This window comes from Phyllobates terribilis, unplaced genomic scaffold, assembly GCF_046119375.1.
Source record: "Phyllobates terribilis strain yellow unplaced genomic scaffold, ASM4611937v1 Scaffold_4__5_contigs__length_816908805, whole genome shotgun sequence".
NCBI lineage: Eukaryota > Metazoa > Chordata > Amphibia > Anura > Dendrobatidae > Phyllobates > Phyllobates terribilis.
Window position 1 is genome coordinate 19,941,430 of NW_027362764.1, and position 23,984 is coordinate 19,965,413.

Below are 23,984 nucleotides of genomic sequence, written 5' to 3' on the forward strand. Positions count from 1 at the left end.
GCGTCCCCCTCAGCCGCTGTTCACGGTATATCCTGACACCAAAAGGGGTCTGTCACACAGTACAACATTAGGCATGTGGTGCCCAGACAGGGACAGCGGGAGAATCGGCAGAGGTACGATCCTGATCTCTTCTGCTCCTCCATATATCCCAACACTGAAAGATTGGGAATACAGTCAGATATTGGGATTCACCTGGCACAGCTGTGTTATACCCAGTGTCAGGAAAATATTAATATCAGGAAAATGTTCTTCCATATCTGCCTGAGATAGATGTTCACCCCCCTCCCTTATTCCCCTTCTGCTCAGCACAAAAGCCCCAATTAGTCCACGCCTGGTAAATAGTTTATGCAAACAAGGCCAGTCAAGGAGTGTTATAACTTCGTTAAGAAGCGAGCATCTTGTCCCTGAAAGACGCATGAGGTAATTAAAATGCAGGCTTGCACTAATTTGCATGTAACTGTTAAAGCTGCTTCCCGAGCTTCAAAGGGGAATTTGCAGACATGATGACTCCGATATGAATTATGAGATATTATGAGTTCCATAGGTCCGACAGTGACGGGACCCATATGTGTAGTGACCAAATCAGCCCAGGAATGTGTAGGTAGTTTTCCAGGGCTGTAACCAAAATCAGGGCGCTGCAGCGCAAAAACACCAGAATGGCCGACTGCAGCTATGCGAAGTGTGATATCAAAATAAAGATAAAATCATAAGGGAAAAAATGGCGTAGTTTGCGAGCTTCTGCGATCAGCGAGCGATGAGTTATTGCAGAAGTTAGCGTTTCTAATAAAAATGTACAGGCTGGAGACTGGCCCACATGAGGTCACCACAAGGGGCGTGTGGCCAGATCTCACCTTAGGTATAAAAGAATCTATGGAGCAGACAGGAGCACTCATTGCCAGGGGGGAATAAGAATTATAAGCAACGGGTCCTGTTCAATAACAGCATATTCCAACCGGGGAGCCCCTCCTCCACCTATATTGAGTTGTCGCAGCGAACTTTATAGTGTAAGTTTCACTTTTTATCCTGTTTTATTTTATGTATCTGCATATGTATTTTACTGTCTCCTTTATAACATCCTTGTATATATTTTTCCTAAACACTGCCTCCCTTTTGGATCAAATATAAAATTTAATAGTTCTGTTTCTTTTGTTCTGTAATCGTTCCCTCCCCCGAAGCCATATACGCTACCAAAACGCAAGCGTCCGGCCAGGCCTGTATTATATTTCAAACTCGGCCGGTGGTGGCAGAGAGTATTAATAATTGGGCTATCGTGAAGCTGACAGTGACCGTACGGAGGGCGTTAAACACGGTTTCCAGGCTGTGGAACCCAGGGTGTTGTGCCATACGCTCACTGGTCGCTTACCGATACCTACGTAGAGAGTAGTCTGGATCGCGTGCTCGCGACTCCGGACGAAATACGGACAGCGTGACGGCACGGTGAGATATTGTGTGATCTCCCCGGTGTCGTCCTGACTGTGTGTGTTGGGTATTCCCTGACAAATTGGTGGCAGCAGTGGGATATTGTGTGATCCTGCCGGTGTCGTCGTGACAAATTGGTGGCAAGCGGTGGGATATTACAGAACATCAGTGGCTGGATTGAGCAATCATTCCTGTCACTGAAAACTTGCACGGTTCTTGCGAGAATTCTGTGCAGAGTTTTAAGAAATCAGACTCAGTGTTTTAATATTTTTCATCTGGGACATTACTATACGTGTAGCAGTTGCATCCCCTCCCTTCTCTTGTTTTTCTGTCCTATCTTTTATTTGGCAATAATGGCTACACGTGGAGAGCCCTGGGATCACCAGCAGACGAAGACCACTATCACTGCCCTCTGTGAGCTAAGGCAGATTGACCCCACGGGCAAAATCAAGGTCCAAATGATTGCTGAACTGTTGCATGTTGATGCAGAGCCTGTCCGACAGCAGAGCCCTGATGATGGGGCGGCCAGCCAAGGCCCGGATGGCGCTGCTGCAGGGGTCCCACCTGGGATTGCCAACCATACCCGCAAACAGGGTAGGGTGGACCCCCACCTGCAGATGGCCTTGGAGCAGCTCACCACAGATGATCGGGATGGACGACTGCAGCTGATCCTGAAATTCCAGGAGCGAGCAGAGCAACGGGCCCAAGCTGACCGAGAGGAGCGCCATGCCCAAGCTGACCGGGAGGAGCGCCAGGCCCAAGCTGACCGAGAGGCTGCTGAGCGCCAGGCCCAAGCTGACTGACAATACCAGCTGGAGCTAGCCCGGATTCAGAAGGAGTCATCCTCTACGCAGACTCGTGAGTCCAACAGTGCCAGCTGCTTTAAACCCCGTCCTGAGCACTTCCCTGTGATGGAAAAGGATGGGGACTTGGACACATTTCTGCGAGGCTTTGAAAAGGCCTGAAGGCAGTATCAGCTGTCCACGGACCACTGGGCAAGATATTTAACTCCAGGGCTCCGAGGAAAAGCCTTGGAGGTGTTTGCTTCCCTCCCTCGAGAACAAGATGGAGACTATGAGACCGTCAAGCAGGCCCTGATAAAAAAGTACCAGCTGACTCTGGAGGTTTACCGGAAAAAGTTCAGAGCCCTCCAACGTGGACCACATGACACCTACAGCGATGTGGTCGACGGGCTCAGAACCAACTTTGAGCAGTGGATCCGAGGACTGTCAGTCACCACCTTCGAGGACCTGAAGGATCTGATGGTGAAGGACCAGTTTCTTCATCTTTGCCCAGTGGAAGTGAGACAATTTGTGCTTGACCGGGAGCCAAAGGAAGCCGCCAAAGCAGCCCAGATTGCAGATACCTATGAGGCCAACCGCACCCCAGAGGTGTGGAAGTCAGCCACCGCCAGCTGGAAAGGGGGTAAGCCGACGACCACCCCCAGTGTTCCAGCCAGCCGGCCCTGAGCAGGGCCTGCCCCATCTTCCAGCACCTGGACTGCATTTGACTCCCGTAAGTGCTATACTTGTGACCAAACGGGTCACATCAGCCTTGTCTGCCTGGAGAGGCAGAAGATGAACCCCACACCTGAGGCCCCAGGGCCTACTGCAGCCATTCTTTTTGTGGGTGTGGCGGTTGGCCGGGCCCGGGAGAACTTACAACCCGTTACTGTGGGAAACACAGTCACTGTCGGCCTTAAGGACATTGGCGCAGAACGTACCCTGATCCGCCCTGAGTTTGTGTTACCAGAGGAACTCATTCCTGGGAAGACCCTGACTGTCACCGGATTTGGGGGTGTTCGCCGTCCCATACCAATGGCCCGAGTTTTACTGGACTGGGGTGCGGGGAGGGGGTTAAGGGAAGTGGGGGTGTCTGAGAATCTCCCCACTAATGTGCTATTGGGAACTGATCTGGGACGGTTGGTTGCCCGATACATTCCTGACAACCCTCCCAGATCTGATATGTCATGTAATACAACTGCCAGTAATGTCAATGTGTTGTGTAATAAAAGTGTGTGTTGTGGTAAAGGGGAACTCAGTCACCTGCTGAGGGTCCCCTAAAGCGAGCCAGTATAAGTGCTAGGGGCAAGGGGAGCAGGCACAGACACCAGGAAGCAGGTCGTTCCGTGCAGGTGACCAGTGTCACACCAGATGGTGACATGGTCAATGGTAGCTGCCCCATGACTAGCACGGCTCCAGAGGTGATGTGGAAGGATGGGGAGAAACACGGGGATCATAGGGAAAGTGGTCCCGTGAAGACGTCCAGTGTCACGATGGACTGTGACATGGCCGGTCATAGCTCCCCCCTAGAGAGCACAGCTCTCAAGGTAAAGATGATGACAGATAAAAAGGTAGGCCGCATAACCAGGCAGGGTAGGAGGAAGGTGTGTCCCCCTGTCTGTCAGGAGTATAGCAGGAAGGTACACATAGCCTGTCAGAGGTGTGGGGAAAATGTATCCCAAACCGGTCAGGGTGATCGGAAAGCTGAACCCTCAGGTTGGTGGGCAAGTGGATCTGTGGCTTGTCGGATCAGCAGGAAGGGTGGGCCAGGAGGTGGGCTAAAGGGGCGATTTGTAAATCACCTCTTATGCCACCTCAAAGAGGGGGAGATGTCAGGAAAATATTAATATCAGGAAAATGTTCTTCCATATCTGCCTGAGATAGATGTTCACCCCCCCTCCCTTATTCCCCTTCTGCTCAGCACAAAAGCCCCAATTAGTCCACGCCTGGTAAATAGTTTATGCAAACAAGGCCAGGCAAGGAGTGTTATAACTTCGTTAAGAAGCGAGCATCTTGTCCCTGAAAGACGCAGGAGGTAATTAAAATGCAGGCTTGCACTAATTTGCGTGTAACTGTTGAAGCTGCTTCCCGAGCTTCAAAGGGGAATTTGCAGACATGATGACTCCGATATGAATTATGAGATATTATGAGTTCCATAGGTCCGACAGTGACCGGACCCATATGTGTAGTGACCAAATCAGCCCAGGAATGTGTAGGTAGTTTTCCAGGGCTGTAACCAAACTCAGGGAGCTGCAGCGCAAAAACACCAGAATAGCAGACTGCAGCTATGCGAAGTGTGATATCAAAATAAAGATAAAATCATAAGGGAACAAATGGGGTTGTTTGCGAGCTTCTGCGATCAACGAGCGATGAGTTATCGCAGAAGTTAGCGTTTCTAATAAAAATGTACAGGCTGGAGACTGGCCCACATGAGGTCACCACAAGGGGCTGTGGCCAGATCTCACCTTAGGTATAAAAGAATCTATGGAGCAGACAGGAGCACTCATTGCCAGGGGGGAATAAGAATTATAAGCAACGGGTCTTGTTCAATAACAGCATATTCCAACCGGGGAGCCCCTCCTCCACCTATATTGAGTCGTCGCAGCAAACTTTATAGTGTAAGTTTCACTTTTTATCCTGTTTTATTTTATGTATCTGCATATGTATTTTAATGTCTCCTTTATAGCATCCTTGTATATATTTTTCCTAAACACTGCCTCCCTTTTGAATTAAATATAAAATGTAATAGTTCTGTTTCTTTTGTTCTGTAATAGTTCCCTCCCCTAAAGCCATATACGCTACCAAAGCGCAAGCGTCCGGCCAGGCCTGTATTATATTTCAAACTCGGCCGGTGGTGGCAGAGAGTATTAATAATTGGGCTATCGTGAAGCTGACAGTGACCGTACGGAGGGTGTTAAACACGGTTTCCAGGCTGTGGAACCCAGGGTGTTGTGCCATATGCTCACTGGTCGCTTACCGATACCTACGTAGAGAGTAGTCTGGATCGCGTGCTTGCTACTCCGGACGAAATACGGACAGCATGACGGCACGGTGAGATATTGTGTGATCTCCCCGGTGTCGTCCTGACTGTGTGTGTTGGGTATTCCCTGACAAATTGGTGGCAGCGGTGGGATATTGTTTGATCCTGCTGGTGTCGTCGTGACACCCAGTATAATCTTGCATGGCATAACCCCATCCAATATAACCTCTCCTGGCATAACCTCACCCCCGTATAACCTCGCCCCCGTATAACCTCGCCTGGCATAACTTCACCCGGTATAACTTCGCCCGGCATAACCTTGCCCAGCATAACTTCACCCCCGTATAACCTCTCCCGTCATAACCTCACCCCGGTATAACCTCGCCCGGAATAACCTCGCCCCCATATAACCTTGCCCGGTATAACCTCTCCAGGCAAAACCTCATCCCAGTATAACCTCACCTGGTTTAACCTCGCCCCCATATAACCTTGCCCCCGTATAACCTCGCCCATTATAACCTCACTTCCGTATAACCTCGCCCCCCGTATAACCTCTCCTGGTATAACCTCGCCCTGTATAACCTCGCCCCCCATATAACCTCTTCCGGCATAACCTCACACCCATATAACCTCGTTCCCGTATAACCTCGCCTGCCGTATAACCTCACCCGGTATAACCTCACCCTCTTATAACCTCGCCACCGTATAACCTCGCCCGGTATAACCTCGCCCCTTATAACCTCGCCTAACATGACCTCGCCCAGCATCACTTTGCCCAGCATGACCTCACCCACTATGACCTCGCCCAGCATGCCCTCACCCAGCATGATCTCGCCCAGCATTACCTCGCCCCGTATAACCTCGCCTAGCATGACCTTTTCCAGCATCAGTTTGCCCAGCATGACCTCGCTCTGCATGACCTCGTCCAGCATAACTTTGCCCCTGTATGACCTCTCCTGGTATAACCTCGCCCCCGTATAACCTCTCCCGGTTTAACTTCACCCCCGTATAACCTGTCTCGGTATAACCTCACCCCCCGTATAACCTCGCCCGGTATAACCTCGCCCCCGTATAACCTCACCCGGTATAACCTCGACCCCGTATAACCTCGCCCGGCATAACCTCGCCCGGCATAACCACGCCCGGCATAACCACGCCCGGCAAGACCTCGCCCAGCATGACCTTGCCCGGCATGACCTCGCCCAGCATGCCCTCGCCCAGCATGACCTCGCCCAGCATGACCTCGCCCAGCATGATACATAGTAACATAGTAACATAGTTTGTAAAGCCGAATAAAGACTTGCGTCCATCAAGTTCGAACTGTTAGTTCTGTAATTGCTAAAGTTGATCCAGAGGAGGGCAAAAACCCCAAATGATTTAGCCAATCTTCACCTGAGGAAAAATTCCCTCCCGACTCTGAAACCAGCAGTCAGAATAAATCCCTGTATCAACCTACTATTTTATTTTATTTTTAAGTATACGCTGAAATCTGCCTGGTATCTAGAAATGCATCCAGTCCCCGCTTGAACTGGTGTAGTGAATCTGACATTACCGTCTCCTCACTCAGTGAATTCCATATTCTCACTGCTCTTACCGTAAAGAACCCCTTCCTATGCTGGTGCTGAAACCTTTTCTCTTCCAGTCTTAGTGAGTGCCCTCTTGTTACCGTAATATCCCTCCTTTTGAACAAATCCCGGGCAAGGTCTCTATACTGTCCCCTAACATATTTGCACACATTTATTATGTCCCCCCTCAACCTTCTCTTTTCCAGGCTGAATAGTCCTAGTTTTGCCAACCTCTCTGGGTATTGCAGTCCCTCCATTCCCTTTATTAATTTTGTTGCCCTCCTTTGTACCTTTTCAAGCTCGTTTATATCCTTTCTATATATTGGGGCCCATAACTGAGCACAGTATTCCAAGTGTGGTCTGACCAGTGCTTTGTACAGTGGAAGAACAATGTTCTCATCCTTTGCAGCTATACCTCTTCTGATACATCCCATTACCCTGTTTGCCCTTACAGCAGCCGCCTGACTTTGGGCACTCCAATTTAGTTTGCTATCAATCAAGATGCCCAAGTCCTTCTCCATCTCTGAATTCCCCAATGATTTCCCATTCAGTGAGTACTGGTGACTTCCATTTTTCCTTCCCATATGTATGACCTTACATTTCTCCTCGTTAAACCTCATTTGCCATTTAATGCTCCACCTACCCAGCTTATCCAAATCCCTCTGTAGGTCTGCACTGTCCTCTTTTGTATTAATTGTTTTACATAACTTTGTGTCATCTGCAAATATTGATATTTTACTATTTATCCCGTTGACTATGTCGTTAATAAAGATATTAAATAACATTGGGCCTAGTACAGACCCCTGTGGTACCCCACTAGTGACGCTTACCCAATCTGAGTATATTCCATTTATAACCACCCTCTGCCTTCTATCCTTTAGCCAGTTAGCTACCCACTTGCAGACATTTTCCCCCAGCCCCATCATTCTCATTTTGTATACCAACCTATTATGTGGCACGCTATCGAACGCTTTTGAGAAGTCGAGATACACGACATCCACTGGTTCCCCCTGATCTACTCGAGAGCTCACCTCCTCGTAGAAGTCAATCAGGTTTGTTTGGCAGGAGCGATTCCTCATGAATCCATGTTGGTTCGGGATTAAAAGATTATTAGCATCAAGATGCTCCGTAATTGCCTCTTTAATGAAGCTTTCAAAAATTTTGCCCACAACGGACGTCAGACTCACCGGCCGATAGTTTCCGGCGTCACTTTTTGCTCCCTTTTTGAATATTGGCACTACATTCGCCTGTCGCCAATCAAGTGGCACAGACCCAGTCTCAACAGAGTCCTTAAATATAAGATATAACGGTCTGTCTATCACATGACTTAGTTCCCTTAGTACCCGTGGGTGTATGCCATCAGGTCCTGGTGATTGAGTTATTTTAATGTTACTGAGGCGTTTCTGTACCCCAGCTTGGGTTAGATTTGTCATACTTAGTGGAGGATTAAGCTTGTCACTTCTCATTTCTCCTGTTAGTTCTATTTCCTTTGTGAAAGTTGTTGAAAAAAAATAATTTAATAGATTAGCTTTATCCTCATCTTTCTCTATGATTTTGCCTTCCTCACTTTATAACCTTGCTCAGTATAACCTCGCCCAGTACCCAGTATAATCTCGTCCAGTATAACCTCGCCCCCGTATAACCTGGCTCCCATATAACCTCGCCCAGTATAACCTCACCCAGTATATGCTCGCCCGGTATAACCTCGACCAGTATAACCTGGACCAGTATAACCTCGCCCGGTATAACCTCGCCCCCTTATAACCTCTCTCGGCATAACCTCACCCGGTATAACCTCGCCCAGTATAACCTCGCTCAGTATAACCTCGCCGCCGTATAACCTCGCCCGGTATAACCTCGCCCCCGTATTACCTCTCCCGGTATAACCTCACCCGGTATAACCTCGCCTGGTATAACCTTGCTTAGTATAGGTTCACCCGGCATAACCTCTCCCGGTATAACCTTGCCCGGTATAACCTCGCCCCCGAATAACCTCACCCGGCATAACCTCACCCGGTATAACCCCGCCCCGGTATAAACTAACCCGGCATAACCTCGCCCGGCATAACCTCACCCGGTATAACCTCGCTGATATAACCTCTCCCGGTATAACCTCACCTGGTATAACCTCTCCCAGTATAACCTCTCCCAGTATAACCTCTCCCAGTATAACCTCGCCCAGTATAACCTCTCCCGGTATAACTTCTCCCGGTATAACCTCTCCCAGTATAACCTCGCCGAGTATAACCTCTCCCGGTATAATCTCTCCCGGTATAACCTCTCCCAGTATAACCTCTCCCGGTACAACCTCTCCCGGTATAACCTCTCCCGGTGTAACCTCTCCCAGTATAACCTCCCCCAGTATAACCTCGCCCAGTATAACCTCTCCCGGTATAACTTCTCCCGGTATAACCTCTCCCGGTATAACCTCTCCCAGTATAACCTCTCCCGGTATAACTTCTCCCGGTATAACCTCTCCCGATATAACCTCTCCCGGTATAACTTCTCCCGGTATAACCTCTCCCGGTATGTCAGGAATATTATAAAATATTAATGTCAGGGAGAGATTAACAGAATATTAGCCCTTCTTCCATGCCCTCTGCTGTAGTGTTTGTCCAGAGATGGCACCGAGCTGTCCCATTTTCCTCAGCGAAAAAGCCCCAATTAACACATGCCTGGTAAATAGTTTATGCAAACGAGGCCAGCCAAGGAGTGTTATAACTTCGTTAGGAAGCAAGCATTGTGTCTCTGAAAGACGCAGGAGGTAATTAAAACGCAGGCTTGCACTAATTTGCGTGTCACTGTTGAAGCTGCTTCCCGAGCCTCAAAGGGAAATTTCTAGACGCACTGACTCCAATATGAAATATGAAATCTTGTGAGTTCCAGAGGTCCGACAGTAACGGGACCCAAATGTGTAGTGACCAAATCAGCCCAGGAATGTGTAAGTAGTTTTCCAGGGCTGTAACCAAAATCAGGGAGCTGTAGCGCAAAAACACCAGAATAGCAGACTGCAGCTATGTGAAGTGTGATATCAAAATAAAGATAAAATCATAAGGGAAAAAATGGCGTAGTTTGCGAGCTTCTGCGATCAACAAGCGATGAGTTATCGCAGAATTTAGCGTTTCTAATAAAATGTACAGGCTGGAGACCGGCTCACATGATGTCACCACCAGGGGCGTGTGACCAGATCTCCCCTAAGGTATAAGAGAACCCATGGAGAATACAGGAGCACTCATTGCCAGGGGGGAATAAGAATTATAAGCAACGGGTCCTGTTTAATAACAGCATATTCCAACCAGAGAGCCCCTCCTCCATCTATATTGAATCATCTCCACGATCGTATAGAGTAAGTTGTCTTCCTTTTACCCTGTTTATTTTATGTAACTGCCTATGTATTTTAATGTCCCCTTTGTAACATCCTTTTATATATTTTTCCTAAACACTGCCTGCCTTTTGGATTAAATATAAAATTTAATAGTTCTGTTTCTTTTGTTCTGTAATCGTTCCCTCCCCTGAAGCCATACACGATACCAAAACGCAGGCGTCCGACCAGGCCTGTATTATATTTTAAACTCGGCCGGTGGTGGCAAAGAGTATTATTAATTGGGCTATCGTGAAGCTGACAGTGACCGTACGGAGGGCGTTAAACACGGATTCCAGGCTGTGGAACCCAGGGTGTTGAGCCATACTCTCACTGGTCGCTTACCGATACCTACGTAGAGAGTAGTCTGGATCACGTGCTCGCGACTCCAGACGAAATACGGACAGCGTGACGGCACAGTGAGATATTGTGTGATCTCCCCAGTGTCGTCTCCCTGACTGTGTGTGGGTGGAATCCCTGACAAATTGGTGGCAGCGGTGGGATACTGTGTGATCCTGCCGGTGCCGTCCCTGACAAATTGGTGGCAGCGGTGGGATACTGTGTGATCCTGCCGGTGCCGTTCCTGACAAATTGGTGGCAGCGGTGGGATATTACAGAACATCAGTGGCTGGATTGAGCAATCATTCCTGTCACTGAAAACTTGCATGGTTCTTGCGAGAATTCTGTGCAAAGTTTTAAGAAATCAGACTCAGTGTTTCAATATTTTTTTTTTATCTGAGACATTACTATACGTGTAGCAGTTGCATCCCCCACTTCTTTTGTTTTTCTGTCCTATCTTTTATTTGGCAATAATGGCTATACGTGGAGAGAACTGGTATCACCAGCAGGTGAAGACCACTATCATCGCCCTCTGTGAGCTGAGGCAGATTGACCCCACGGGCAAAACCAAGGTCCAAATGATTGCTGAACTGCTGCAAGGTGATGCAGAGCCCGTCCGACAGCAGAGCCCTGATGATGGGGGGGCCAGCCAAGGCCCGGATGGCGCCGCTGCAGGGGTCCCACCTGTGATTGCCAGCCATACCCGCAACCAGGGTAGTGTGGACCCCCACCTGCAGATGGCCTTGGAGCTGCTCGCCACAGATGATCGCGATGGACGACTGCAGCTGATCCTGAAATTCCAGGAGCGAGCGGAGCACCAGGCCCAAGCTGACCGAGAGGAGCGCCAAGCTGACCGACAACACCAGCTGGAGCTAGCCCGGATTCTGAAGGAGTCATCCTCCACGCAGACCCGTGATTCCAACGGTGCCAACTGCTTTAAACCCCGTCCTGAGCACTTCCCTGTGATGGAAAAGGATGGGGACTTGGACACATTTCTGCGAGGCTTTGAAAAGGCCTGCAGGCAGTATCAGCTGCCCACCGACCAGTGGGCAAGCTACTTAACTCCAGGGCTCTGAGGAAAAGCCTTGGAGGTGTTCGCTTCCCTCCCTCGAGAACAAGATGGAGACTATGAGGCCGTCAAGCAGGCCCTGATAAAAAAGTACCAGCTGACTCCGGAGGTTTACCGGAAAAAGTTCAGAGCCCTCCAACGTGGACCGCATGACACCTACAGTGATGTGGTAGACGGGCTCAGAACCAACTTTGAGCAGTGGATCCGAGGACTGTCAGTCACCACCTTCGAGGACCTGAAGGATCTGATGGTGAAGGACCAGTTTCTCCATCTTTGCCCCGTGGAAGTGCGACAGTTTGTGCTTGACCGGGAGCCAAAGTAAGCCGCCAAAGCAGCCCAGATTGCGGATACCTATGAGGCCAACCGCACCCCAGAGGTGCGGAAGTCAGCCGCCGTTAGCTGGAAAGGGGGTAAGCTGACGACCACCCCCAGTGTTCCAGCCAGCCGGCCCTCAGCGGGTCCTGCCCCATCTTCCAGCACCCGGCCTGCATTTGACTCTCGTGTTATACTTGTGACCAAACCGGTCACATCAGCCTTGTCTGCCCGGAGAGGCAGAAGATGAACCCCACACCTGAGGCCCCAGGGCCTACTGCAGCCATTCTTTTTGTGGGTGGGGCGGTTGGCCGGGCCCGGGAGAACTTACAACCCGTTACCGTGGGAAACACAGTTACTGTCGGCCTTAAGGACACTGGCACAGAACGCACCTTGATCCGCCCTGAGTTTGTGTTACCAGAGGAACTCAATCCTGGGAAGACTCTGACTGTCACCGGGTTTGGGGGTGTCCGCCGTTACATACCGATGGCCCGAGTTTTACTGGACTGGGGTGCGGGGAGGGGGTTAAGGGAAGTGGGGGTGTCGGAGAATCTCCCCGCTAATGTGCTATTGGGAACTGATCTGGGACGGTTGGTTGCCCGATACATTCCTGACAACCCTCCCAGATCTGATATGTCATGTAATGCCACTGTCAAAAATGTGAATGTGATGTCTAATAAAAGTGTGTGTTGTGGTAAAGGGGAACTCAGCCGCCTCACCCCGCGGGGTGATGCTGCTGAGGATCCCCTAAAGCGAGCCAGTATAAGTGCTATGGGCAATGGGAGTAGGCACGGATACCAGGAAGCAGGTCATCTCGCGCAGGTGACCAGTGTCACACCAGATGGTGACATGGTCGGTGGTAGCTGCCCCATGACTAGCACGGCTCCAGAGGTGATGAGGAAGGATGGGGAGAAACACGGGGATCATAGGGAAAGTGGTCCCGTGCCGACGACCAGTGTCACGACAGACTGTGACATGGCCGGTCATAGCTCCCCCCTAGAGAGCACAGCTCTCAAGGTAAAAGAGATGGCAGGTAAAAAGGTAGGCCCCACAGCCAGGCAAGGTGACAGGAAAGTGTGTCCCCCTGTCTGTCAGGAGTATGGGAGGAAGGTACCCATAGCCTGTCAGAGGTGTGGGGAAAATATATCCCAAACCGGTCAGGGTGATCGGAAAGCTGGACCCTCAGATTGGTGGGCAAGTGGATCTGCGGCTTGTCGGATCAGCAGGAAGGGTGGGCCAGGAGGTGGGCTAAAGGGGCGATCTGTAAATCACCCCTTATGCCACCTCAAAGAGGGGAGGATATCAGGAATATTATAAAATATTAATGTCTGGGAGAGATTAACAGAATATTAGCCCTACTCCCATGTCCTCTGCTGTAGTGTTTGTCGAGAGATGACAGTCATACCGTGTCTAATGCAAATTATCACCACTTGTCAGCACCGAGCTGTCATATTTTCCTCAGCACAAAAGCCCCAATTAACACACGCCTGGTAAATAGTTTATGCAAACGAGGCCAGCCAAGGAGTGTTATAACTTCGTTAGGAAGCAAGCATCGTGTCTCTGAAAGACGCAGGAGGTAATTAAAACGCAGGCTTGCACTAATTTGCGTGTAACTGTTGAAGCTGCTTCCCGAGCCTCAAAGGGAAATTTCTAGACGCACTGACTCCGATATGAAATATGAAATCTTGTGAGTTCCAGAGGTCCGACAGTAACGGGACCCAAATGTGTAGTGACCAAATCAGCCCAGGAATGTGTAAGTAGTTTTCCAGGGCTGTAACCAAAATCAGGGAGCTGTAGCGCAAAAACACCAGAATAGCAGACTGCAGCTATGTGATATCAAAATAAAGATAAAATCATAAGGGAAAAAATGGCATAGTTTGCGAGCTTCTGCGATCAACGAGCGATGAGCTATTGCAGAAGTTAGCGTTTCTAATAAAAATGTACAGGCTGGAGACCGGCCCACATGATGTCACCACCAGGGGCGTGTGGCCAGATCTCCCCTTAGGTATAAGAGATCCCATGGAGAATAGAGGAGCACTCATTGCCAGGGGGGAATAAGAATTATAAGCAACGGGTCCTGTTCAATAACAGCATATTCCAACCAGAGAATATTGAATCCACCTATATTGAATCGTCTCCACGATCATATAGAGTAAGTTGTCTTCCTTTTACCCTGTTTATTTTATGTAACTGCCTATGTATTTTAATGTCTCCTTTGTAACATCGTTATGTATATATTTTTCCTAAACACAGCCTCCCTTTTGGATTAAATATAAAATTTAATAGGTCTGTTTCTTTTGTTCTGTAATCGTTCCCACCCCCGAAGCCATATACGCTACCAAAACGCTGGCGTCCGGCCAGGCCTGTATTATATTTGAAACTCGGCCCGTGGTGGCAGAGAGTATTAATAATTGGGCTATCGTGAAGCTGACAGTGACCGTACGGAGGGCGTTAAACACAGATTCCAGGCTGTGGAACCCAGGGTGTTGAGCCATACTCTAACTGGTCGCTTACCGATACCTACGTAGAGAGTAGTCTGGATCACGTGCTCGCGACTCCGGACAAAATACGGACAGCGTGACGGCACGGTGAGATATTGTGTGATCTCCCCGGTGTCGTCTCCCTGACTGTATGTGGGTGGAATCCCTGACACGGTATAACCTCTCCCAGTATAACCTCACCCGGTATAACCTCTCCCGGTATAACCTCTCCCGGTATAACCTCTCCCGGCATAACCTCTCCCGGTATAACCTCGCTCAGCATAACCTCACCCAGTATAGCATCGCTCAGCATAACCTCGCCCAGTATGGCATCGCTCAGCATAACCTCACCCAGTCCTTTATATCTTTACTTATCAGTTGGCAACTACATACTGTGGAGACAGCTCTGCACCTGAGCCCCCTCCTCACATGCGGACCCCAGTATGAACGTACACTTATATCCTTCCCTGGGGGAATGTTCTTTTTTTTTTTGGTTGGTAAAAACTCTTTTCTGGACTTGCGTTTCATTCGACATTTTTCAGCCTTCTGCAGCCTGTGTTGCACTTTCTATTGCTGGCTGCAGAATGAGTCTGAATCTGTCAGTGAGCTCGTTCTGATAGAGAGTTTAGAGCCCTTATCTTTCTTCTTAGCTGATTTATCACCATCTTAAAGTTGAGCTAAACTTTACAATCATAAATCAGCCGAGAGGAGCTCAGAAGAAAGAAGTTAGAATAAGCTCCGGTCAGAACAAGCTCCCTGACAGATTCTCAGTTAGCTCATCTTGCAGCCAGAAATAGACAGCACAACACAATGGCTATGATAGACAAATACTGCACGCATTTTAATGAAGCCCAAGTGATAAAAAATATATATTTTCAATCCGAAAATACTGCATTCAAATTTAAAAAAATGCCCCTGAAAGTGTCCACATACTGGAAAATATTCCCCCAGTTTGGAGGAGGGGGTTCATTGGCTACTTTTGCAGATCCCCTTTTATTGGGGCTTTTGAAGATTCAGTCTAAGCCTTGAGATAAAACCTATGAACTTGGTAATATTCCCCTGAATCCGTTTCCTGGTGCCGCTGATGCTGGCTCTTACCCCTCTGTGATGTCACGTTCTTCACCTGGAGCCTCTGTGTCACCGTCCATGATGACATCACAATGACCCACATTCCTGTTTTTTTGCGCTGAGCACATTCCGGACCCCCTGTCATTCACCGCTGTATGAGGGTCACACGCTTCGTTCACTCCACCCTCATTCTCATTCCGACCATGTAACCTTTATTTCACCAAAAATGTACTGTCAAAAATATGTATCAAATGATGATGTGTAAAACTGGGTTTTGGCTGAAACTCATGAAAATAAAACTCGGCTGCGCTCACATCTGTTTTTACTCCAGAGTTAATTTCATTACCTGAGAGTTACATATTTTAATGTGCTGAAAGTACAAAGCGCAGGATTACCTTACCGGAGGGTTTTTCCATTTAAATTAAAACTAGACCCAAAAATTCCCCAACAAAGTGTCACACAAAAACGAAGGGATCTGCAAATTATCTGGACATCTTCTTTACATAAAAATGTAACAAATCAAAGAAGAGTACATGAAATCAGTCAATGAATGAATGATCAGGAAATAAACAGAATAGGTCACCGGCACCAGGATGAAAGTCAGCACAATCCATTTCCATAAATGTAAGGATTTCTACACTTGTGGCTAATAACCTGCACTGGCTGTTATAATAAATCCACCGGCCGCTCTGAATCCCCTCTCTAACATGACACTGGGGCTGGACAGCACAGTATATCCAATGTGCTGAGGCAGAAGTCCACAGGATCAAGGCTCAGGGTATTTGCCGGAGACAGGACACAGTGCTCCAGTTTGGCTGCTGCATGATATAGCCAGTCACTTCTTTACACTGCTTATGCAGATGCTCCAACAAAGGTAACATCAAATTCCTGCGGGTTGCAGCATTGCAAATCAGGCATTGCTCATGAAGACTATTCTCTTTCTGCAACACCCGGAGGCTGTTCTTCACCATATAAGTCCACGGGCCACGTTCTGCTCCATGTTAGAGCACAAAGCCATCACTTTTTCTTTTGTAAAGAAGCCTACTGGCTTGCTATCCTCCAGTTTGATTGCATGTTATCATCTCCTGAAATGCAGTAAAACCACTGAGTAGTATTTAGATGTAGAATCCACTAAGTGTTCCTTGCTCCACTCTATTCCTCGGCCTGATTCCCACCTGACAATAATGACTGCTACTACTAGAGCTTCTACCACCAAAGCTGCAAGTGCCACTACTACTACCACCACCACCATCATCACATCTGGGGACTTGAGTCATGTCCTTTACCTCCTCAACCCTTGTCTTATCCATGTCAAAATACTGACCTCATGCAAAGCATCAACTGGAAGAATTTATTCTGAAATTTCTTCCTTAGCCTCTGAAATGCTGTGGCTTTGGGAACAAGGAACATAAATGGGGGTCTGAGAAGACAAATATGTCATTGACTGAATTGAAAGCTCACAAATCAATAAGATTAACTTTTATGGAAGAGAAGGAATGTTCGGAACAATCAAACTGATGATGTCACTGCCAGAGGTAACATCATCCTGCTTTGACTAAGATGTGCCAAATAGTCCTCAATGTCTTGCACTTCACATGCCAGAGGCAAGAGGACAATTGTGGTTTGCAGATGGTAGTATTACTGCTGGACAGCTGGTGCCCGTGGTGGTGGTGTTGCTGTTATTTGTTGCTTCCACATTCTTGCTTTCAGATGCCGTGTTATATGTTTTTTTTTAATTATTTTACATAACCCCGTCTATTGCCACTTTTTTTCTAACATACATTTTCAATTGATGAGGATTACGTTTTGTGTTTTTGAACCACAATTTTTTCATTTCCAAAAAAGTAACAACGAAAACGTGCTGTATAAATGCCAAAATATAACATTGACAACAGGCAGCTGTATTGTTGTGGCCTACATCAAATCCCGCCCTGGCACTGCCTAACAGACACAGTGACTCTCCTATCTGTGCCACTCAATTTAAACAGGACCTGTCATCCTGCTCAGAAAAAAAATGAGTTACATACCATGTAAAAGTTCCTGAATTTCCCTGATTCTGCCACATTTGTTTCCTTTCTGCGCTGCATCGCTCTATTGTAGAGACATTCGCATTTATTACTTCTGGAGTGCAATGTGTGAAATCTCTGCTTGCAGACCAACTGAACGTTTCTTCAGAGTCTTCTAAGGGGGTAAGCACATTCTCCTCTTCCTCCCAGACGCCAGATGCCAATCACAGCTGAGCAGCGTCTGAGGCTGATAGACTGATAGATCAGCTGAAGCTGTGATTGGCACCTTGGAGTGAGGGGTGAAATTGCTAAACCCACAGAAGACTCTGAAGAAACGCACAGTTCAACTACAAGCGGACTTTTCAGATATTCTACTCCAAAATCAAGAAATCAGATAAGTCTCTTCTTGACCCTTTACAATCTGGTTTCCGCTCTTCACACTCCACTGAAACTGCCCTCACTAAAGTCTGTAGTGATCTACTAACAGCTAAATCTAATGGTCCCTGCTCCCTGCTGATCTCCTGGATTTCTGCAGCATTCGACACTGTGGATCACCAGCTCCTCCTCACTATGCTCCGCTCTATCGGGCTCAAGGACACTGTTCTCTCCTGGTTCTCCTCCTATCTCTCTGACCGCTCCTTCTCTGTGTCTTCCTTCCCTTTTCCCCTTACTGTCGGGGTTACCGCAGGACTCAGTCCTTGGCCCTCTTCTCTTCTCTCTCTACACCGCTCCTATTGGAGAAACCATCAGCAGATTCGGTTTTCAGTACCATCTCTAAGCTGATGACACCAGTTATACTCCTCTGCTCTGGACATCACCCCTGAATTATTACAAGACACCAGTGATTGTCTTTCCGCCATCTCTAACATTATGTCCTCCCTCTATCTGAAACTGAACCCGTCAAAAACTGAACTTCTTGTGCTTCCTCCCTCCACTAACCTACCTGTGCCCGATATTGCCATTTCTCTGTGTGGCTCCACCATTACTCCTCAGCAACAAGCCCGCTGTCTTGGGGTTATACTTGATTCAGATCTTTCCTTTACTCCCCAGATCCAATCACTCACTCGTGTCATCTACACATCAAAAACATCTCTAGAATCAGGACTTTTCTTACCTTTGACTCAGCAAAAACTCTTACTGTAGCTCTTATTCATTCCTGTCTGGACTATTGCAACTCTTTACTAATCAGTCTCCCTCTTACTAAACCCTCCATTCTCCAATTTGTCCTAAATGCAGCAGCCAGGATCATATTCCTCTCCAACCGCTACACCGATGCCTCCACCCTGTGCCAGTCATTGCACTGGTTACCCATTCACCACAGAATACAATACAAACTCATCTCACACACAAACCTTTCCATGCTTCAGCACCGCCCTACATCTCCTCTCTTGTCTCAGTCTACCACCCGTGCCCTCCGTTCTGCTAATGACCTAAGATTAACATCCTCAATAATCTGAACCTCCCACTCCCATCTCTAAAACTTCTCCCGTGCTGCACCAATTCTTTGGAATGCACTACCCAGGACTCTTCCATTAATCCCCAATACCCACAGTTTTAAGCGTGGCCTAAAAATACATTTCTTCAGACTGGCCTATCGCTCCACCTCCCTTATCTAATGATCCCTGTTTTTTTTCCCCCATACAGAACTTCCTTCCAAATCTGTTCACACACCCCCATGTACTTAATAGACTTCTGTGTCTGTACTAGTGCACATACTGGTTGGTGACTGGTTCATTTAGCATTATGTGATTATGACGCGCCCCAGGGGCAATAGGGTACTCGGCAGCCGGGCCTATGGATGCTGGTGGGGGATATCACGGTGGCTGGCCCGGTCCATGGCCCAGGGCGGTCAACCAAAAAGGGAATTTGTAATTTGGATAGGAAAAATAAAATAAATAGTTTGTGATGCCTCCTGTGGTACCTGGTAAGGTTTACCAGCGCTGCTGCAGACCTCCGGGGGGTGATGGGATGGCAGCTGAGGTGTTTCTGCTCCCCACAGGCGGATCGGGCCCCCGGGGCAGGGATGGTGTTTGATGGTGGGTGGTGATGCTGGGGCTTGTAGTGCAGGCGGATGGCGCAGCAGGAGTAACTTACAGAGACAGGTGATTCGCTTCAATACCTTTACTGGTGCGGATGTCAGGTATGGTCCAGGGTACTCAGTAGGATGGGTGCACTTCAGGACTTCTCCCCAGTGAGCGGGTATAAGGCCTCCTGGTCCGTGTCTGCCTCTCTGTATGCTCCTGGCCAGCCTGCAACTGGGCCTAGCGTATGTGTCGTACTGTTCCTTCACCTGTCGCTTGGTAGTAGGACCTTCTGCTGGTAACCACTCTCCCTGGACGCTGGGGCCTTGTGGTTCCTGGTCCTGTAATGGGTCTAGCTTCAGGTCGTCCAGAGACTTGTAGTCCTCCTGGAATGCCGGTGATCCCTACTGGGTATAAAGGGACCCTGTAGGCGCGGACCCGGTGTTCTGTTTGTATACTGGGGTGAGCCTATGATGCTCCTCTGCCCCCTCAACTCCTCTCTCCTTTCTCTTCTTGCCGTCGGCCATACTCAGGGCCCTCAGAACTCAACTCGTGCTGTAGGCCTTGGCTCGCCTAAGCACAGCAGCCAGCGTGCTGCGTCTTCACTGGTCTAAGTGCCAGCACACTAACTTCTCACTCAGTCTGACTGACTGCCTGGCTCCACCCTACGTGCTGGTAGATTATAGAACTGCCTTAATCTCTCTATGGGACTGACAAGTGCACTGTCCACTGGGCCTGCAGGATCTGCTTCAATGGGTGATTCTCTTCTTTCTGGGGACTCTTCCTGATCCTGAGCAGGTTCTTCCAGAGCGCTCACAGGTTCTTCTGGTTAGTATATCACCGGTATTATAACTGCTCCATCAAGTTGAGGCCAGTTTGCAGGGAAGTCTCCTAGAACTGTGTGAAGCACTTCTTCCTTGGGTTCTTCCGGTGCTACAGGAGCTACTTCTTCTTCCGTTGTCTTCAGTAGACCTGGGCACACCTTCAGATGGTCTCTCGAGACTGTTGCAGTTGTTTTTCCTCCATCTTTGCTAATCAGGCAAGTTTTACTGTTATCAAACTTGGAGTTCAACACTGTGTAGGGCTCTCTTTCCCACTAGTCATCGAGCTTGTGACTTCTTCTCTTCCGCTTTAGCACTATCTCTCCAGGTGCCAAGGGTTCTGCTGGTGCATGTTTATTGTACTGTTTTTCTTGTTTTTCCCTTACTCTGTTCAGACTGTCTACGACACAGGCCTGTACTCTCCTGTACTGCTCTTGCCGATTTGTATCCCAGTCTTCAGTGGACATATCTGCTTCTGGTTCTACCACTCCGAGTTCCAGGTCCATGGGCAACTTTCCGGGTCTTGCTCTCATGAGGTACGCTGGAGTACAATTAGTAGAACTCACAGGTATGTGATTTTACAGATCTATCAGGTCAGGTAGTTTGTCTGGCCACTGATTTCTTTCTTCCAAGAGTAAGGTTTTCAGCAGGTATATGACAATGTTGTTCATTTTCTCACACAAACCATTGGTCTGAGGGTGGTACGGCGTAGTTCGGATCTTCTTGCACCCATACAGATGACAGATGATCCGTCTGCACTTTGTCCGGGTTTCCATGGGGTCTGCAGAAGTATGCTTGGAACGTTCTTGCTGCAGTTTCTGCTGTCAGGTCCTTGACAGGGGCTACCACCAGGAACCGGGAATAGTGATCCACCATGGTCAGTGCATAGGAATAGCCTGACCTGCTGGGTTACAGCTTGACGTGATCCAGAGCGACAATCTCCAGGGGCTGGGTTGTTTTGATGGACTGCAAGGGTACTTTCTGGCTGCTGTAGTCTTTTCTTCTGAGGCTACAGGGCCCACAAATCTGGCACCACCTCTCTATGGAGCTCCGCATTCCAACCCAGTAGAACTGGTCCTTCAGCAGGGTTTCCAGCTTCTTCCAGCCAAAGTGACCTGCCTGATCGTGGTAGGCCTCCAACACCATCTGCATATCCGTTCTGGGTACAACAGTCTGCCACACCATTTCATGGGTCTTGGGATTGACATAACTTCTGCACAGCTTCTCTCTGTAGATGAACAGCCGGCTTCTCTCATTCCACAGTTGCTTGGCTTGTGGAGGAGCATCCTTCTCCAGGTGAGAATCTTCCTGGGTTATCAGTCTTTTGATGAGGCTGACAACCGGGTCACTGTCCTGGGTCTCCTTCCAACTGTGGTGGGGTAGAGGATTCAGCGTCCTTCCCTGACGTCTTCTGGTGACGTGTTGCTCATGGACCACTCCACTTCGGTGGAAAGCAGGCAATTCAACTTCCTCTAAATCGTCCACTTCATCCTCGGTGTCTGACTGGTGAGGCATCCTTGACAGGGCATCAGCAATGGTGTTCTTGTGACCTGCCCGGTACTTGATGGTGAACTGATAATTTGACAGTCTGGCCACCCAACGCTGTTCCATGGCTCCCAACCTGGCTGTCTCCAGGTGTGTCAAGGGATTGTTGTCAGTATAAGCTGTAAACTTAGTTGAGGCAAGGTAATGCTTGAATCTTTCAGTGATAGCCCAGACCAAGGCCAGGAACTCCAGCTTGAAGGAACTGTAATTCTCCGGGTTCCTCTCAGTAGGGCGAAGCTTCCTGCTGGCATACGCAATTACCTTCTCTCGTCCATTTTGCTTCTGGGACAACACAGCTCCCAGTCCCTCGTTGCTGGCGTCGGTGTACAGCAGGAAAGGCTGGCTGTAGTCAGGGTAAGCCAGGATTTCTTCACCAGTCAGGATTTCCTTCATTACTGCAAAGGATTCAGCCTGTTCTTTGCCCCACTGGAATGGGGGACTCTTTCCTCTTTTGGACTGTCCTACCAGGAGGTCTTGTAGGGGTGCTACCTTTTTGATATAGTCCTTTATGAACCTCCTGTAGTACCCGACCAGTCCCAGGAATTGCCGTACTTCCTTGATGCTTTTCAGTTCAGGCCACTTCTGGATGGCAGTGACCTTCTCCGGGTCCGGTGCTACTCCCTCTGAGCTGACTACGTGCCCCAGGTACTGAACCTTTTGCTTAAGCAAGTTGCATTTAGAAGGCTTTAGTTTCATCCCATACCAGGACAATGCTTCAAATACCTCCGCCAGGTGCTTCAGATGGTCCTCATACGTCCACGAGTACACGATAACGTCATCCAGGTACAGCAGCACTGTCTCAAAGTTCCGGTGTCCTAAGCAACACTCCATCAACCTCTGGAACGTTCCGGGTGCGCTGCAGAGTCCAAACGGCATACTGTTGAACTCGCACAGTCCCATCAGGGTGGTGAAGGCTGTCTTCTCCCGGTCTTCCTCAGCAACAGAGACTTGCCAGTACCCACTAGTGAGATCCAATGTAGAGAAGTAATTGGCAGATTTTAGTGCAGCCAGCGATTCCTCTATACGGGGCAAAGGGTATGTGCTGTCACACACGATCTGTACAGTCTCTTCACTGCTGTGCTGTCACACATTATCTGTACAGTTTATCACTGCTGTGCTGTCACACACTATGTGTACAGTCTCTTCACTGCTGTGCTGTCACACACTATCTGTACAGTTTATCACTGCTGTGCTGTCACACACTATCTGTACAGTTTATCACTGCTGTGCTGTCACACTCTATCTGTACAGTGTATCACTGTTGTGCTGTCACACACTATCTGTACAGTATATCACTGCTGTGCTGTCACACACTATCTGTACAGGTTATCACTGCTGTGCTGTCACACACTATCTGTACAGTTTATCACTGCTGTGCTGTCACACACTATCTGTACAGTTTATCACTGCTGTGCTGTCACACACTATCTGTACAGTTTATCACTGCTGTGCTGTCACACACTATCTGTACAGTTTATCACTGCTGTGCTGTCACACACTATCTGTACAGTTTATCACTGCTGTGCTGTCACACACTATCTGTACAGTTTAACACTGCTGTGCTGTCACACACTATCTGTACAGTTTATCACTGCTGTGCTGTCACACACTATCTGTACGGGTTATCACTGCTGTGCTGTCACACACTATCTGTACAGTTTATCACTGCTGTGCTGTCACACACTATCTGTACAGTTTATCACTGCTGTGCTGTCACACACTATCTGTACAGTTTATCACTGCTGTGCTGTCACACACTATCTGTACAGTTTATCACTGCTGTGCTGTCACACACTATCTGTACAGTTTATCACTGCTGTGCTGTCACAAACTATCTGTGCAGTTTATCACTGCTGTGCTGTCACACACTATCTGTACAGGTTATCACTGCTGTGCTATCACACACTATCTGTGCAGTTTATCACTGCTGTGCTGTCACACACTATCTGTACAGTTTATCACTGCTGTGCTGTCACACACTATCTGTACAGTTTATCACTGCTGTGCTGTCACACACTATCTGTGCAGTTTATCACTGCTGTGCTGTCACACACTATCTGTACAGTTTATCACTGCTGTGCTGCACACAATATCTGTACAGTTTATCACTGCTGTGATGTCACACACTATCTGTACAGTTTATCACTGTTGTGCTGTCACACACTATCTGTACAGTTTATCACTGCTGTGCTGTCACACACTATCTGTACAGGTTA